At 35.9% G+C, this 16,994-nt stretch overlaps 1 long non-coding RNA gene across 1 annotated transcript; it reads right to left on the bottom strand.

Annotated features, from left to right (window-relative positions):
- Positions 1-1,740: 1,740 nt before the first annotated feature.
- Positions 1,741-3,180, bottom strand: LOC119528776. The gene is made up of 3 exons (XR_005215764.1): positions 3,082-3,180; positions 2,315-2,378; positions 1,741-1,851 (listed from the first exon to the last, which is right to left on the bottom strand). It is a non-coding gene; the product is annotated as an uncharacterized LOC119528776 (long non-coding RNA).
- Positions 3,181-16,994: the final 13,814 nt, after the last annotated feature.

The following is a 16,994-nucleotide window of genomic DNA, read 5'->3' as shown; positions in this document are numbered from 1 at the left end:
TCTAGAAGATAAAATAATATTATGATTATAAAATTGTTTCTAGAGAAAATGGAAAATTCATCAAAAAATATTACTTACTAAAAGTGATTCAGGAAAAAATAGATTTATTTTTGTTTTTTTCTTTATTTTGGAGTAATGAAAATGTTCTAAAATTGATTGTGGTGATGAATGCACAACTATATGATGATACTGTGAGTCGTTGGTTGTACACTTAGGATGGATTATATGGTGTGTGAATATATCTCAATAAAATGTCATTTAAAAAAAGTAAAAAGATAGAACATGTGACTGTCTCTAGCTCTATTAAATAAATATAATTCTTAATGAGGAACTGCCACATCATCCAAGGTAACCTTACGTGTGAATTCTCTCAAACATTTAAAGAAGAAATGATAATAATCTTTGGCATATTCTTTCAGAGAGTAAAGGAGGAGCGATGCTTCCAAATTCCTTTTATGAGACAAGCACAACCCCGATTCCACTACCTGGCCAAATATTAAAAGAAAAGAATATAGATGCAAAAATTCTAAATAAAATATTAGCAAATGAATGTAGCAATATGTAAAAGACATAAAACACATCTTTGTGATCTTGGGGTAGACAAAAATTTCTTCAACAGGACACAAGAAGAATCGGCCATAAAAGAAAAAATGAGAATTTTCACTTCATCAAAATTAAAAGTTTCTGCTCTTTGAAAGACAACATTAAATAAATGAAAAGGCAAGCCTCACATATAGGAGAAAATTTTTGTCATACATTTATCTTACATAGGGCCATTAACCAGAGGATATATAATCTCTTAGAACTGAGTAATAATAATATAAACAACCCTATTAAATCTTGGCTAAAAGACTTAAAATGCACTTCACAAAAGAATATACACTAATTGCCAAAAATACTTTACAAGATGCTCAATACCATCAATCATCAATGAAATACCACTTGTGCCAGTCTGAATGTATTAAGTCCCCCCAAACACCATTATCTTTGATGTAATCTTCTGTGGGCAGAGGTATCAGTGTGTTGATTAGATTGTAATTCTTTGAGTGTTTCTGTGGAGATGCGCCTCACCCAACTGTAGGTGATAACGCTGATTAGATTATTTCCATGGAGGCATGGCCCCATCCATTCAGGGTGGGCCTTGATCAGTGGAGCCATATAAATGAGCTGACAGACAGAAGGAACTCAGTGCAGCTGAGAGTGAACTTTTGAAGAGGAGCTACAGCCAAGAGGGACACTTTGAAGAAAGCACAGGAGCTGCAGATTGAGAGACAGTTTGAAGACAGCTGTTGAAAGCAGACTCTTGCTCCGGAGAAGCTGAGAGAGGACAAATATCCCAAGTGCAACTAAGAGTGACATTTTCGCAGCCTAGAGAGGAACATCCTGGGAGAAAGCCATTTTGAAACCAGAACTTTGGAGCAGACGCCAGCCACGTGCCTTCCCAGCTAACAGAGGTTTTCCGGACACCACTGGCCATCCTCCAGTGAAGGTACCCGATTGCTGATGTGTTACCGTGGACACTTTTTGGCCTTAAGACTGTAACTGTGTAACCAAATAAACCTCCTTTATAAAAGCTGATCCATTTCTGGTGTTTTGCATTCTGGCAGCATTAGCAAACTAGAACACCACTTCACATCTATTAGAATGCATAAGTTAAAAAGAATGACAATACCTATTATAGGTGAGAATGTGAAGTAACTGGTAATCTCACACTTTGATTTCTTCTTCTACATATTCTTTCCATGGTTTCCTGGGCAGTGATATCCAGCAAGCAGATGGGGAAAAATCATCAAGAATCATGCATGGGAGTTTCTTCTAGATTAGGCCTATAATGATGTTTATAAGACATACCTAAAAGAAATGCAGAGAAAGATCAAAAGTCAAAGAATATGACTGCATGTTTGCAAACCAAAACAAAGCTAGTATATTTTAATATGAGACCAAAACCAAAACCAAAACAAACAAAAAAACACATGCAAAACCTTGAAGGAAAACCAACAAAAGAAGTAGCTCAATTATAAGCTGTTTTATTTTTCTCATGCAGTGAGAAATCCAGAGAGATAAGCAGGTAAGCAATGCAGACATAGGAAGCCATATAGCTCCAGGCTCCTGCTATTTTTCAATATTCAAAAATTTTTCAGCTACCCTTAATTTGGTTCTAGGATGACTGAATTTTGTGCAAAATTTATGCAGGAGAAGAACAAAGGAAAAAAGGTGCATCAGAGGAGAGTTTGCCTCACTACCCAAGATGAATCACCAAATGACATCTGGAGATATCTCATTACCTAGAATAGTGCCAGAGGATGACTCTCACCTGCAAGTGGTGCTGAGAAACAGACTTCAGGTGAGCATTTTCTGACCCCTCTAAAAGTCAGGTTCTGCTTGTAAAGAAGAGAAGGAAACATTTTTGACTAAAGCAAAATTTTGAATATGAAACAAAAGGAAAATTCATCAGGAATATATAACAATTCTAACATATAATTATTCGAATGATTCCATATAATAATTCTAATTTTACACAACTGAATACATAGCCTTAAGTCTATCAAGCAAAATTGAGAGACTTGCAAGGAGTTATTGATATGCTTATAATAATAGGGCAAATTTTTAGTACAATCTTTGTAATTAATTGATAGAGCAGGGATTACAAGTATTATGAACAGGCAAACATAATATTATCTATTAAAATTGATTTAGTTTTAAGCCACAAAGCATAACTTGATAAATACCAAAGATTCAGTATCATATAGCACAATTCCACGAGCATAAAGGAATTGTTAGAAATTAATAAATACAAGCTAAAATAATCATATACTCTTAGAAATTAAAATACATGTGTTAAAGTAAGTAACGACTCAAAGGAGATATCACAATAAAGTTAACAACTTTTAAAGGATTAATAATGAAAATCTTACATGTACTAATGTTAAGTTTGCAACTAAATCAATATATACACCCAATTTACAGATTTAAAATTTTGAATTTAAAAAGAAGAAAATACAAAAATTAATTATCTAAATACATAGCTCAAAAATTTTGAGAAAGATATAATAGGCAAAGGAGTAAAAAGAAAGCAAATACCTAATATAAGGACAGGGACTGATGACATGACAACAAAGATATGATAGGATCAATAAGACCAAAGCACAATTGTTGGAGTTTGAGAGTACCAATAAATATCATACTTTTCTCTGTTGGAGTTTGGACCTAATTGAGAGAAAAGACACAGGAGTCAGATAGATGGAGTTTTTGTCCTGGGTTCTAATAGCCTCATACCATGACTGGTAGCATATGATATTATTGCTATTCTCTGAAACAATTTGGAAAAGATTGGCTGTATATATTCTTTGTGAATATTTTTTTGCTGCCAAAGTTGTTTGGACTTTGCAAGTGGTTTTATGCATATATTTTTAACTACCTATTCAATTTTTCGGTGGCTAGAAGGTTTTTCAATTTTATATTTATTCTTTAATGAATTCTTACAAAATATTTTTCTGAGAAATTACTATACTATCTCAGTTTTCTAACTTCATGGCATACATTTTTTCATAATATCCTATTGTTGGTCAAATATCTGCTGTGTTTGAAGTTATTTCTCTTTGTTTTAGTTTCCTAGGCTGTTCAAAGCAAATATCATGAAATGGGTTGTGTTAAACAGTGGGAATTTATTCACTCACAGTTTTGAGGCTGGGGCAATGTCTCAATCAAGGCATCATCAGAACAATGCTTTCTTCTGAATATCTGGCTGCCATTAATACTTGGCTCCTCTGCCACATGGTGAGGCACATGACAGGGTCTGCTGGTCTCTCTCTTCTCTTCTGGGTTTCATTGATTTCAGCTTCCTGCCTCAGTGGCCTTTTCTGGGGTACAAAACAGCTTCAAGCCACCATGCTCCACCCTCTGGACCTCCCAAAGACATCTTGTTTCAATATGCATTATACATTCATTCCATCACAGTATCCTAAAAGCCTCAAATCATTTCAGTAACAATACTAAGTACAAGTTCTCATCAAAATCAATTATGGGTGTGATCTGTCCTGGGGCATAATTCCCCTCTGCCTGAGGACCTGTGAAACCTAGAGAACAAGGTATCTTCTTTCAATATACAAAGGAGGGACAAGCATAGGAGAAACATTTCCATTCCAGAAGGGAGAAATTTGGAGGAAAACAGGGGTCATGGGTCCCAGACAATACCAAAAGCCTGCAGGGCATACTCCATTAGCTTTCAAGTTCTGACAGTCATCTATGAATTGATGCTTTGTCCTCTGGGTCTGATGGAGTGGCAGCCCCAACACTTCCAAGTCCTTGCACACACCCATGCTGTCCCGGAACACTGAGGTGAAGGCTCCACCCTCTTCAAGAATCAGAATGGTGGCCAGGCTCTCCACAATTCCTGGGACACAGGCTCCACCCTCTGAGAACACTGAGGTGGTAACACACTTCCTGAACAACAGGGCAGAAGGCCCACCCTCCTCAAACACTGGGGCAGACTCACCGTTTATGCCCATATGAGTAGGCCTGCTCCTCTTGACCAAGAAGATACCTTTGGTTCAGACCTCAGCTTCCATGGATCTGCCTTGAAGTGATTTTTCCTGAAATCTGTCCCTTTTCTGTCCCTTTTAGCCCAGGCTGGCAGTGGTTCTATTTATACAGATCTCACAAAAATCTTTTTGGTTTTGCATGTAGTACACTCTGGTCCAAACCATCAGACAGTAGGAATTTCCACAAATCCTTCCGTGATAACTACCTCCAATCCTGACTTGCACTAAAATGGCTGACTGGATCCACATGCAGTGAAAACCTCACATGGAGCACTATTCTCTGGGTACTCACTTTCTGGAGGCTCAGAATTTTCGAAACCTTCAGTTTCTGACTTCTTTTAGCCTAAGAGTTCAGTTCTCAGCTTATGCCTTTCCTCTTGCAGTTTACTAAAAGCTTCAAGGAAAAACCAGGCTGCACTTTTGATATTAAGCATGGAAATCCCCTCAGCTAAATATCCTACTTCATCAGTCTAAAATTCTGCCTTCCATCCAAAATCAGAACTAAATTTTGCCAAGTTCTCTGCCATATTAAAACAAGAATTGTCTTTCCTTCAGTTTCCAATAACATATTCAATATTTTCTTCTAAGGCCTCATCAGAAGTACCTTTAGCATACATATTTCTATGAAAGTTTCTTGAAAGCAATCTAAGACTTTTCTATCAAGCATCTCTCAATTCTTCCAGCCTCTACTCATTACCCAATTCCAAAGCCATTTCCACATTTTTGGCATTTGCAATAGCAGTGCCTTATTCTCCTAATACCAAAATCTGAGTTAGATTCATAAGATGCTCAAAGCAAGTACCATGTAATGGGCTGGGTTGAACAATGGGAATTTATTCACTCACAGTTTTGAGGCTGGGAAACTGTCCCAGTCAAGGCATAATCAAGGCAATGCTTTCTTCTGAATATCTGGCTGTCATTGATACTTGCTTCTCTGCCCCATGGTAAGGCACATTGTGGTGTCTGCTGGTCTCTTCTGGGTTTCATTGATTTCAGCGACTTGCTTCGGTGGCTTTTTCTCTGTTTTAGTTACATTCTCTTATAAAGGACTCCAGTAATAAGATTAAGACCCATCTGATTGAAGTGGAGTAAACCTTATCTAAAGTAACTTCATCAAAACATCCTACCTACAATGGGTCCAAACCCACAAGAATGGATTAGATTTAAGATCATGTTTTTTTCTGGGGTACATACCTTCAAACCACCATGCCTAATTTTGTGCCTTCTCTTTTTTTTATTGTTTGGGTGATCATGTCAGTAATTCATCTATTTTAATTCTCTCTTCAAAGAATTGATGTTAAGGAAAAATACATCCTTCATTGTTTATGAGTCAACATAGGAAAAATATTATTTGCTAAAGGACAATTTGCTGATTATTAATGAAACTTTCAGTTGTTAATACACTGTTAGTGATAGATAATGTATCAATGGTTAATATTTATTAGGAAATTTTAATTTAAAGTAGGCAGAAAAGACCAAATATCTATTGTGAAAGACATGTAGTGCTCTGTAATTGCTGCTTCTCCTCCTCCTTATTTTTCTTTTTCTCCTTCTTATTACTGTTATTTTTACAACAGCTGGTATGTTAAATAATTAAAGGAAGAAGCAAAAAGAATATTAAACAAGCTTTTGAATATCAGAGGTGAAATGAGTATGCACACTGGTTTGGGCCTGTAAAACTATTAAAAAGAACTGAGATTGTGTCTGGATACTCCCTTACCTTTCAAAAGAATATTTATGAATTTAATCCTAAACTCCATTTTCAAGCACATTTTATATAACTTACTTTCAGTGGAGTCATAACACGAAATCAGTTTTACTCAGTTTCATAATCAAGTGTCTTATTATGTACCATAAACCTTAGAAAATACATCTAACTTTCCAGGAGTAGTATTAATTAGATGAAAAATGTGTGCATGTGCATGTATGTGCATGCACATAAAAAAGAGGGGGAGAAAGAGAGAAGCGGAGGGAGGGTCAGAGGAAGAGAGAGATTTGTGTTAAGTGAGTAACAATGCATTGCCCTATTTTTCTGCCTCAGAAATCATGGCTCATTATAAAAGGCCAGAAATACAAAGAAAAAAAATGGGCAGATGGAAATATAGATTATGATGATGATTAGATAAAGACAGAGACAAAGAGAGAGGTGATTGATGATAGATTGGTAGATGAGAGAGAGAGAGAGGGAGGGAGGGACAGAGGCAGGGAGGGAGAGGGAGAGATGATAGAGATAAGTCAGGGGTCATGGAATACTGAAACTACTAGTCTAATACATGATATAAAGTGACAACTTTCTGTCAGCTCAAATGTTATCAAATCTCTATTCTCCCCTCTATCAACCTCATGACAAAACAAACAAATGAAAAAAACAGCTGTAAAACATTTTTTCCCTTTTTGTTTTTGCTCAGAGCACATAAGAAGTTATACACAGTTGAAAGCATTGGGCTATCCATAGAGACATCTAAAATGCTCCTGTCATTTCACTTTTCCACAACAGCGGCTTTAGAGGGGCTTTATCTTAAGAGTGAATGCCTCCCATGACTACACTCAGCAGCGCTTTTTAAACTCTGCCACCTGAATTGAACATAATAGGTGTAGCAACTCAGACACTCCAGGAGGGAAATTCCTGTCTTTCTAAGTAAGAATTATCTCTTGTTAGTCTGTAGAAACCCTATAGAAAACAGAAAGGGTCTGTCCTAGTTTGCTAATGCTCCAGAATGCAAAACACCAGAGATGGATAGGCTTTTATAAAATGGGGGTTTATTTCACTACACAGTTACAGTCTTAAGGCCACAAAACGTCCAAGGTAACACCAGCAATTGGGTACCTTCACCGGAGGATGGCCAATGGTGTCCGGAAAACCTCTGTTAGCTAGGAAGGCAGCTGGCGTCTGCTCCAAAGCTCCGGCCTCAAAACGGCTTTCTCCCAGGACGTTCCTCTCTAGCAAGCTTGCTCCTCTTCAAAACATCACTCCCAGCTGCACTCAGTGAGTTCCCTCTCTTTGAGTCAGCTCATTTATATAGCTCCACTGATCAAGGCCCACCCTGAATGGGCAGGGCCACGCCTCCATGGGAACATCTCATCAGAATAATCTCCCACAGCTGGGTGGGGCACATTCCAAGCAAATCCAACCAGCACCAAAAACGTTTGCCCCACACAAGACCACAAAGATAATGGCATTTGGGGGACACAATACACTCAAACCGGCACAGGGTCAATAAAAAATCATCAAAAATCAGAACTCCGAAGATGCTAACCATTCTTTAAATTGTTTTTGACACTTGATCATGACCTATTATGCAATAGTGCTATCCACAAATGTCCTGTTTTTATAAAAGTGTTCTAAGCAACCCACTTAATTCCTACAGGTACTCCATATTTTGCATTTAGTCTGTAATGTCATTCTAGACCATTTACTTAGTTGAACCAGATAATAACTGTTCACCTTGACTGAATGCCCCTGAGTTTTTCACTAATGGCTTGCTTTGATTCCCTTTCAAGTTCAAAATTTTCTATGAAATCTCTAAGAAGAGAAATTTTGGAAATGCTCCATTAACTAGCTGTCTTTAATATAACATATATAAGTCCCTGAGTAGTATAAGAAGTAGAGAAAGATGTCATTTGTTTAATTATGTCATTGCAAACTTATTTACCTAAAGATTCTCCTTCAAACCACACACCCCAAATTAAACATATTAATATCACGTGGCAATGATCTTTCAACAAATACGCTTTGGGAAACAACTTTATCTTGCTATGCAAATTTGTTTTACATATACATTTTAAAGCCACAAAAATAAGTTTTAAGAACTATTTTTTTATTTTTTTATCTGCTTTGACGGTGTACTGTGATAGGGTGTTAATAAAAATTACAAACACACCCACGTGATGGTTCTGCTCATTGTGTGTATTCATTAAAAGTCTAAAAACAGTGACCAGTGCCCAGCTCTATAGAAGAGAAGGTGAGTGGTGCCACTGAGAACATGGCAGCCCTTGTAATGATGAAGATAAAATCAAAGCTGCAATAGGCTTATTCTTGACTAGAGTGGTTAAATTTTCTGTCTAGTATGTTCTTTCGGCACTTATTAGAGTGACAGGTATAGAAAAATCAAGTAAGAAGTATAATTATTGCTGTTTAATTTGTAGTATAATGTTTAAAGAAAGCTTAAGGCTGGATCACTCATACATTTCTGATGGGAATGAAAAATGGTAGATACACTCTGGGAAATAGTTTGACAGTTTCTTTAAAAATTTTAACATATACTTACTGTTAGATTCCACAATCCCACTTCTATGAATTTACCCTAGAAAATGGAAACTCATATTCACATAAATGCATGTGTTTATAGCAGCTGTATTTATAATGGCCCCAAACTGGAGATGATCCAAATGTCAGTGAGCAAATGGATAAAGAACCGCTGTATCCATACTATGGAATACAACTCAGCAAGAAAACTGAAAAGAATTATTGATACATGCAATAACGTGGATGGCTCCCAAATGTATTATGATACAGGCTCCAAGCTGGGAACTCCGATGAGTTCAGGAGGAGCTGGTTGGCTGGAGTAGAGATGAAAATTCTCCCTTCTGACTGCTGAAATCATCACTTCTCCTTTTAAAGCCTTCAACAGATTGGATGTGACTTCTCTCATTGGTGAAGACAATCTCCTCTGTTGATTGTAGATATAACCAGCCATAGACGCAATCAACTTACTGATACGTAAGTGCGTAAAATGTTCCTACAGTAACAATCAGGCCAGTGCTTGCTTGACAAAGCAATTCAACACCATGACCTAGCCAAGTTGACACATGAACTTAACCCCATCATATGTGAAATTTTTTTTTTAATCTTTCATAGCTCAGCACATTTTCTAATGTCTTCCCTAATTCTATTGAAAAGTCAGCTATCAGTTTTATTGTTAAAATTTTCCAATCTCTTTTAGACTTTAGATTACAGCAGCTGGACATTGATGTGGTTGGTTAATGGTCTTGACACTATTTATCCTGCTTCTGGTTTACTGAGCTTCTTGAATATGTAGATTGATACCTTTTACCAGTTTTGGAAAAATCTTGGGCATTATCTCTTCAAGGACTGCTTTTGTCCCAATCTCTCTGCCGTCTGCTTTGAGTGATCTATGTACACACATTAGACCTTTGCTGTGTCCCACATGTCTCTGACACTCTATTCTCTACTTTCTATGCTTTTTCCACTGTATTTCCACTCCAATGTTTTATTGACTTGTTTTTCAGTTCACTAATTCTGCATTCTTCTCTGCCCATTTTATTGTTAACCTCATCAAATGAGCTTTAAATTTCAGATACTGTGTTTTTTCAAATTTTAAATAGCAACTTGAAACTTATTTATAGAGTTCAATTCTTTAAAGAATTTACAATATGTAAAAGCCATTCATACCTTTTACACCAGCAAGATTAAATCATGCATGGACATATAATTATGCTAAAATAAATGTTCTATATTGAGCGCTAACATGAAAATATATTTTCTGTATCCTAGATTTGTTCTGATGCAGTCCTTCTTCATAAGTTGACCATTGTTTGTTGAAATGATGGAAGCACTTCCTTGATTGGCCAATCAACAATGGTCTATCTTGGGTGGCCGCCATAAACAGAGGATGACAGTGTCCTACTTATCAATCTATTCCTCTTCTAGAGAGTCCATGTTTGGTTACCAGATTTATCACATGGAGGACTCTGGAACAGATTTTTTTGTACATAGAAAAGGCTATAAATTATGAATAGAATAGGGAGAATTTAATATTATGCTCAAACCAAATGTATATAAAAATTCTTCAGATACATTTATTTAATAGCATGACCATTCTTATGCTCCTTAGTAATTAGTTATTAATCTATACTTAGCAAAATTCTATAAAAGACTAAAAAGTGAAAATAGTTCTGTTAACACAGCAGGGATTCCCTGGATGTATGAGGAATATTAGGATGAATTAGGAAGATATATGATCTATATAAGGGTCTGCCAGGTAGAGCAGATTAAAGTGCCAATGTTGATCTCTATATTACATAGGAGCAAAGATTAATTTCTTTCACATTTTTAGGTAAAATAAAATATAAATAAATAGAAATTTTAATATTTTCCCCATCCCTGTCAATATCTTTTATGCCCAATTTGGAGATTGTTGCTCTAATATTCATAAATATTTTTACTCCCATCCTTGTATTTTTATCTTTTCATATTTTATTGTTAATATAGTTTTAAATTTTTATAATTTTAGAAAAGCAAGTTGTTCTTTCATGCAAAATAAGATTACTGCAACATAGATCTTCAGATTCTAAATCTCAGAAAAGAATTTTGGAAATGTGTATATAAATTAATCTTGGGCTTCAACTAGTTTTGCTTCTGTACTTATAAGAGGAGATTTCTTATGCTATAGTTGGAGAATGGAATCATAAATTTAATCCCAATAAATGAATACAGAATCTGTTGAACTGTTGAACTACTGAAAATAATGATCTAAAATATATCTTCTTTTCAGTATAAAAATGAAGTTTTTTATTGAAGGAAGCAAAAATATTTGAAACTACATTTAATTTTGCTGCCTATTTCATATTTTCGGCATCTGTAGAAGAGCTTCACAGTGAACCCGTGTAATTTGTCTTGTGATGGTTATATAATCCTGAGTTTAAAACCAGGTCTATTATTTAAGGTGCTATAATTTGGGGCAAGTTGCTTACCCTCACTGTGCCTTGATTTCCTATTCCTAGTCTGCAAAACAGATGATTGCAAAAAAGTAGATATTAATAGCAATTATGAACTAAAGTAGATAACATAAATAATCTAATACAGTACCTGGAACTGCAACTGCCTTTTCTTGAAGGTTCTAGTGCCATCTGTGCCTGTAGTTGGGCCATTTGTCTTAAGATCCATTTATTGTCCTTTCCCTGCTCTGATTTGTGTGACTGACCCCTGCAGGCTGTTCGACAGGTCCCTGAATCATCTGCATCCAGCTGTGTTTGGCCAATGGGAGGTACAGTGGAAGGAAAGGAAGATAAGAAGGGAGAGGCACCCCATCCCTTTGATTCTCAAGAAGTCAAAATCAAGGGTTGGCTGACTGCATTCCTTCCTGGAGAATCTGGAGGCTCTGGGGAAGAATCTGCTTCTAATTTCATTCTGTGTTTTTGGCATAACTCCTGGTTATGGATTCCCATTTCCTTGCTGGCTGTCAAAATGCCTGGAATTTTCACCACAGAGCCCTTATATCTCATCAGTGAAGAACTTCCTTTGAGTCAAATCTCTCTCACACTTTGAAAATCTCTGACTTCCTCTTCTGCTATCAGCTGGAAAATGCTGCCCTCTTTTAAAGGGATCACATGATAAGTTTAAGCTCATCTGGATAGTATTTTTATCTGAAGCTCAACTGCTTTATAACCCTAACTACATCTGTAAAATTCCTTTTTCCGTGGAAAGTAATATAATCACAAGAGTAACACAATGAGGAGAAAGTCATCTTAGAATTCTGCCTACCACAGGCATTATGTTATCCATCACTTGCAGCATTGCCATGTCCATGTCCTTGAGCTAATCATTTAACCTTCAAGGGCCTTAGATTCTTCATTTATAAAATATTTGTAAATAATAGTGTTAATCAACTATATTGCCAATACTCTTGGTCTATAATTCCATTATTTTGTCACCGAGACAGACATTATTTGGGCCAGCAGAGAGCATAGTGTTGGGTTTTAGGGTTCTCTTGTGCATTCCCACCTTCACCAAAAGCATTTAGATTTCATTTTGAAACTCTAAGAATTGTGTTATACTACGAATATTCCTTAATTATAGTCACAGTGAAAATGTTTATATTTAAGCTATATTGATTCCTGTGTTAAGGTGGGAGTTGTTACCGATTCTTTTGGTGCAGCCTGTACCGCCCTAAATCCTGGTCAGTAACTTCACACATCATGTTTCAAGACACCATTTGGATGCAATGATGGGCAAGATAATATTGACGAGCTATCTCAGAGTTTAGCGAGAGGAGAACTTAGCCCCTGTGGGAAACTTAGAACACAGTCTTAGTTCTGGGGCATCTTGGGCAAGTCACACAACATCTCTGAACTCTATTTTTATCTTCTGTAAAATGAAGAAATTAGATGAAGAGGCTTTTAGGGTCTTTTGGGCTTTAACAATTAATGTTTTTCTATCTTAAAACTTTAGCTGCAAAAAAACATAGCAACTACACGTATAATGACATCATAAGCTTGTTAAATTCTCAGGCAGAAAGCTGAGTGTTTAAAGAAGACTCATTTAGAAAACTATTTTCATCCAGAGATTCCAGTGTATGGATTTACTACACTTTAACCATATTTTTTCCACACATCTATTTCATATATACACAAACACCACACACACCCACACGGACATACATATTCATAACACACAGTGCATATGGCGGTCACGTAATACCCTCTTCTGGCTAAAGATGAAAGCACACCCCTTTTTTCTGTTAGAGATATATCTGGAAATTCACATGTTCTTAGCTCCTTTTCATGCATTTACTTTGTAGCATCTGTTCCAACAGTTCTTATTCTGTTTAGTCCTTAAAAATTCTAAAAATTAATGTGTGTTCTTGATGATGTAGGCTTTCACCTGCTTAACAAATTAGTTTAATAAATGTAGGCAGCTTAAAATATTGTTTTGCAAAATTTTGGAGTCTAATCTATCTACTTAAGATATTTTTTGCTAATCAAATTAACTTGCCTATTCAATTTGGATTTTATGTTGCATTTTAAAAAGGAGAAAGTGTAAATTCTAATATAGCATGGTATTATTATAATTAATTTTCAATATATGTGAGTTTCTTCCTCCACATGTGTGAGAGCTAGCTAAATGATTTGTATTGCCACCAAGAAAAACTATACTATGACACTATTTTTCCATTTTACCTGTCTTCAATTTATAAATTCTGTTGTACATAGAAATTGTGCCAAACATATACTCTCCTTGGAGCAGAATGGCCCAGTTTAAAATTCTGGCAAACAACTGAATCTTTCTGTGCTTCTATTTCCTCATATATAAACAGGATAATAATTGTGCCTGCCTCATAGGATTGTTACAAGGATTAAATAATTAATAATTAATACTTAAATTAATACGTAGCATTTAGAATAGCACCTGGAACATAGTAAACCTATTTAAAATAATTAAATTATTTGTTTCTGCAACTGAATAATAATGCATTTGAATTTTTATAATTATATGAGAATTTCAGAAGTTGTTTATTTATTTCAGGAAAGCAGTTTATGGTAGGCAGTCTCTAAGATGCCCCAATAATCCCAAAATCCTATTACAAATGCTCTTGCATAATCCCCTTCCCTTGAGGGTGAGCTGGACCTAGTGACTCACTTATAATGAATAGAATATGGCAAAAGTGATAGGATGCCATTCTGGTAGACCAGGATTGTGGTGTAAGGCACTCCAGGTGCCATTTACCTGTGGAATCATTGAACAGCTAGCAAAAACTGGCAGGAAACAGCTAAAGGGTTGACATAATGGGGCAAGTGTGGAATTAAGAAAACACAACTTTGAAAACAGTAGGAAAAGTTCGTGGCAACCTTGTTCAGGGGCTAAGTCCCATAATTAACACTTCAAAATATTAAAATGTAAAGTGTGCAACAAAATATTACAAGACAAATAAGTAATAAATGATGTCCCATACAAAGGAACAAGGCAGAATGCAGAAACCACCAATGAAGAATAAGACTCTACTAGACATACGAGACAAATACTTTTTAAAAATGGTCCTCAATATGCTAAAGTAGATGAAGGAAAACACAAACAAGGAACTAAAAGATATCACTAAAGCAATGAATGATCAATATATGCATCTCAATAGAGAAATTTTAATGCAATTTTACTGAGGTATATTCACACACCGTATGATCTATACAATCAATGGCTCACAGTGTCATCACATAGTTGTGCATTCATCACCATAATCTTTGTTAATTACACTTAGCATGTTGTGCTTTCCTTACACTGCATTGTGCTGTACATTTCCAAAACTTTACAATCAACCTTATTGAATGTTCTTAACTCCTTAAACACCAATTGCCCAATCTCTGCCTCTCTCTATCTCCTGATAACCTATGCTTTCAACTTTAACTCTCAGAGTTTGCTCATTATAGTCAGTTTGTATTATAATGAGACCACACAATATCTGTCCTTTGGTTTCTGGCTTATTTCACTCAACATAATGTCTTCAAGGCTCATTCACATCATTATATGCCTGACTTCATTCTTTCTGCAGCCATACAATATTCCATCACATTTGTATACCACAGTTCCCCCTTCCATTCATCAGTCACTGGATGCTTGGGCTGCCTCCACCCAATAATGCTGCCATATACATTAGTGTGCAAATGTCTATTCATTTCCCTGCCTTCAGTTCTTCTGAGTACATACCCACTAATGGAATTGTTGGATCACTTGGCAATTCTGTACTCAGCTTCCTTAGGAACTGCCACATTGCCCTCCAGAGGGGCCGCACAATTTTACTTCCCAACCAACAGTGAATAAGTACACCTCTTTCTCCACATCTTCTGTTTTCTGTTTTTTGGGTTTTTTTTTTTTAACATTTTTATTCATACACCATACAATCCATCCTAAGTGTACAATTAGTGGCTCCTGGTATAATCACATGCTTATGCATTCACCACCACAATCTATATGAGAACATTCCCATTTCATCTGAAAAAAAAGAAGGAAAAAATCCCATATCCCTCCCTAATATTCCCCTCTTAATTACATTTAGCTTTGGTACAGTGCCTTTGTTACAATTAATGAAGAATATTACAGTGTTACTGTTAACTATAGAACTTATTTACATTAATTTTTTTTCATATACTATCCCATTTTAATACCTTATAATAGGGACATACATTCTTATTCATGTAAAAATGTTCTTATATTTGTACAATTAACCACCATCATTGTCCATTCTAGGTTTTGCTAAGTTATACAATCCCAGTTTTTATCCTCTAGCTTACCTTCTGATATCATACACAACTCTAGCCACCCTTGTTCAACCTTTGTCATACTCAGCTTTGTTAATTACACTTAGAGTATTGTGCTACCCTAACACAGTATTATGCTGTCTGTTTCTGAACCTTTACAAATAACTTTATTGAACATTCTGCACTCCTTAAGCATCCATTGCCCAGTCTCTGCCTTCTTTCTATCTCCTGTGCTCTCTAGTTTAGCTCTCAAAGTTTGCTCATTATAGTTAGTTCATATTAGTGAGACCATACAGTAATTGTCCTTTTGTTTCTAGCTTATTTCATTCAACATAATGTCCTCAAGGTTTATCCACATTGTTGCATGAATCATGACTTTATTCTGTCTTATAGCTGCATAATGTTCTATTGTAGTTATATACCACAATTTGTTTATCCACACATCAGTTGATGGACTTTTGGGCTGTTTCCACCTATTGGCAATCATGAATAATGTTACTGTAAACATTGGTGTGCAAATATCTGTTCATGTCCCTGCTTTCAGTTCTTTCAAGTATATACCTAGTAATGGGATTGCTGGATCATAAGGCAATTCTAGACTTAGATTCCTGAGGAACTGCCAAACTGCCTTCCAGAATGGCTGTACCATTCTACATTCCTACTCGAGTGAATAAGTGTACTTATTTCTCCACATTCTCTTCAGCACTTGTAGTTTTCTGTTTTCTTTTTAATGATAATCATCATTCTAGTAGGTGTGAGATGGTGTCTCATTGTGGCTTTGATTTGCATTTCCCTGATAGCTAGTGATGTTGAGCATCTTTACATATGCTTTCGAGCCATTTGTATTTCTTTCTTGGAAAAGTGTCTATCCATGTCTTTTGCCCATTTTTAAATTGGGCTGGTTGTCTTTTTCTTGTTGAGTTTTAGGCTCTCTTTCCATATTCTGGACAATAAAACATTTTCAGGTATGTGGTTTCCAAATATTGTCTTCCTTTGAGTAGGCTGCACTTTTACTTTTTTGACAAAGTCCTTTCCTTTGAGGCACAAAAGTATCCAACTTTGAGGAGATCCCATTTACCTATTTCTTCTTTCATTGCCTGTGCTTTGGGTATAAGGCCTAGGAAACCATCTCCTATCAAAAGATCTTTAAGATGCTTCCCTACATTTACTTCTAAGAGTTTTATGGTATTAGCTCTAATGTTTAGGTCTTTGATACATTTTGAATTAATTTTTGTATAAGATGTAGTTTATGAGTCCTCTTTCATTCTTCTGGAGATGAATATCTGGTTCTCCAAGCACCATCTGTTGAGAAACTGTACTGTCTGAGTTGAGTGGACTTGGCTGCCTTCTCAAAAATCAATTGTCCATAGATGAGAAGTTCTATTTCTGAACTCTCAATTCAATTCCATTGGTCAGTATCTGTCTTTATGCCAGTACCATGCTGTTTTGACCACTGTAGCTTTG

This window comes from Choloepus didactylus, chromosome 3 (assembly GCF_015220235.1).
Source record: "Choloepus didactylus isolate mChoDid1 chromosome 3, mChoDid1.pri, whole genome shotgun sequence".
Classification (NCBI taxonomy): domain Eukaryota; kingdom Metazoa; phylum Chordata; class Mammalia; order Pilosa; family Megalonychidae; genus Choloepus; species Choloepus didactylus.
The sequence above is the reverse complement of the archived record's forward strand: the minus strand, read 5'-3'. Positions and strand labels throughout refer to the sequence as shown.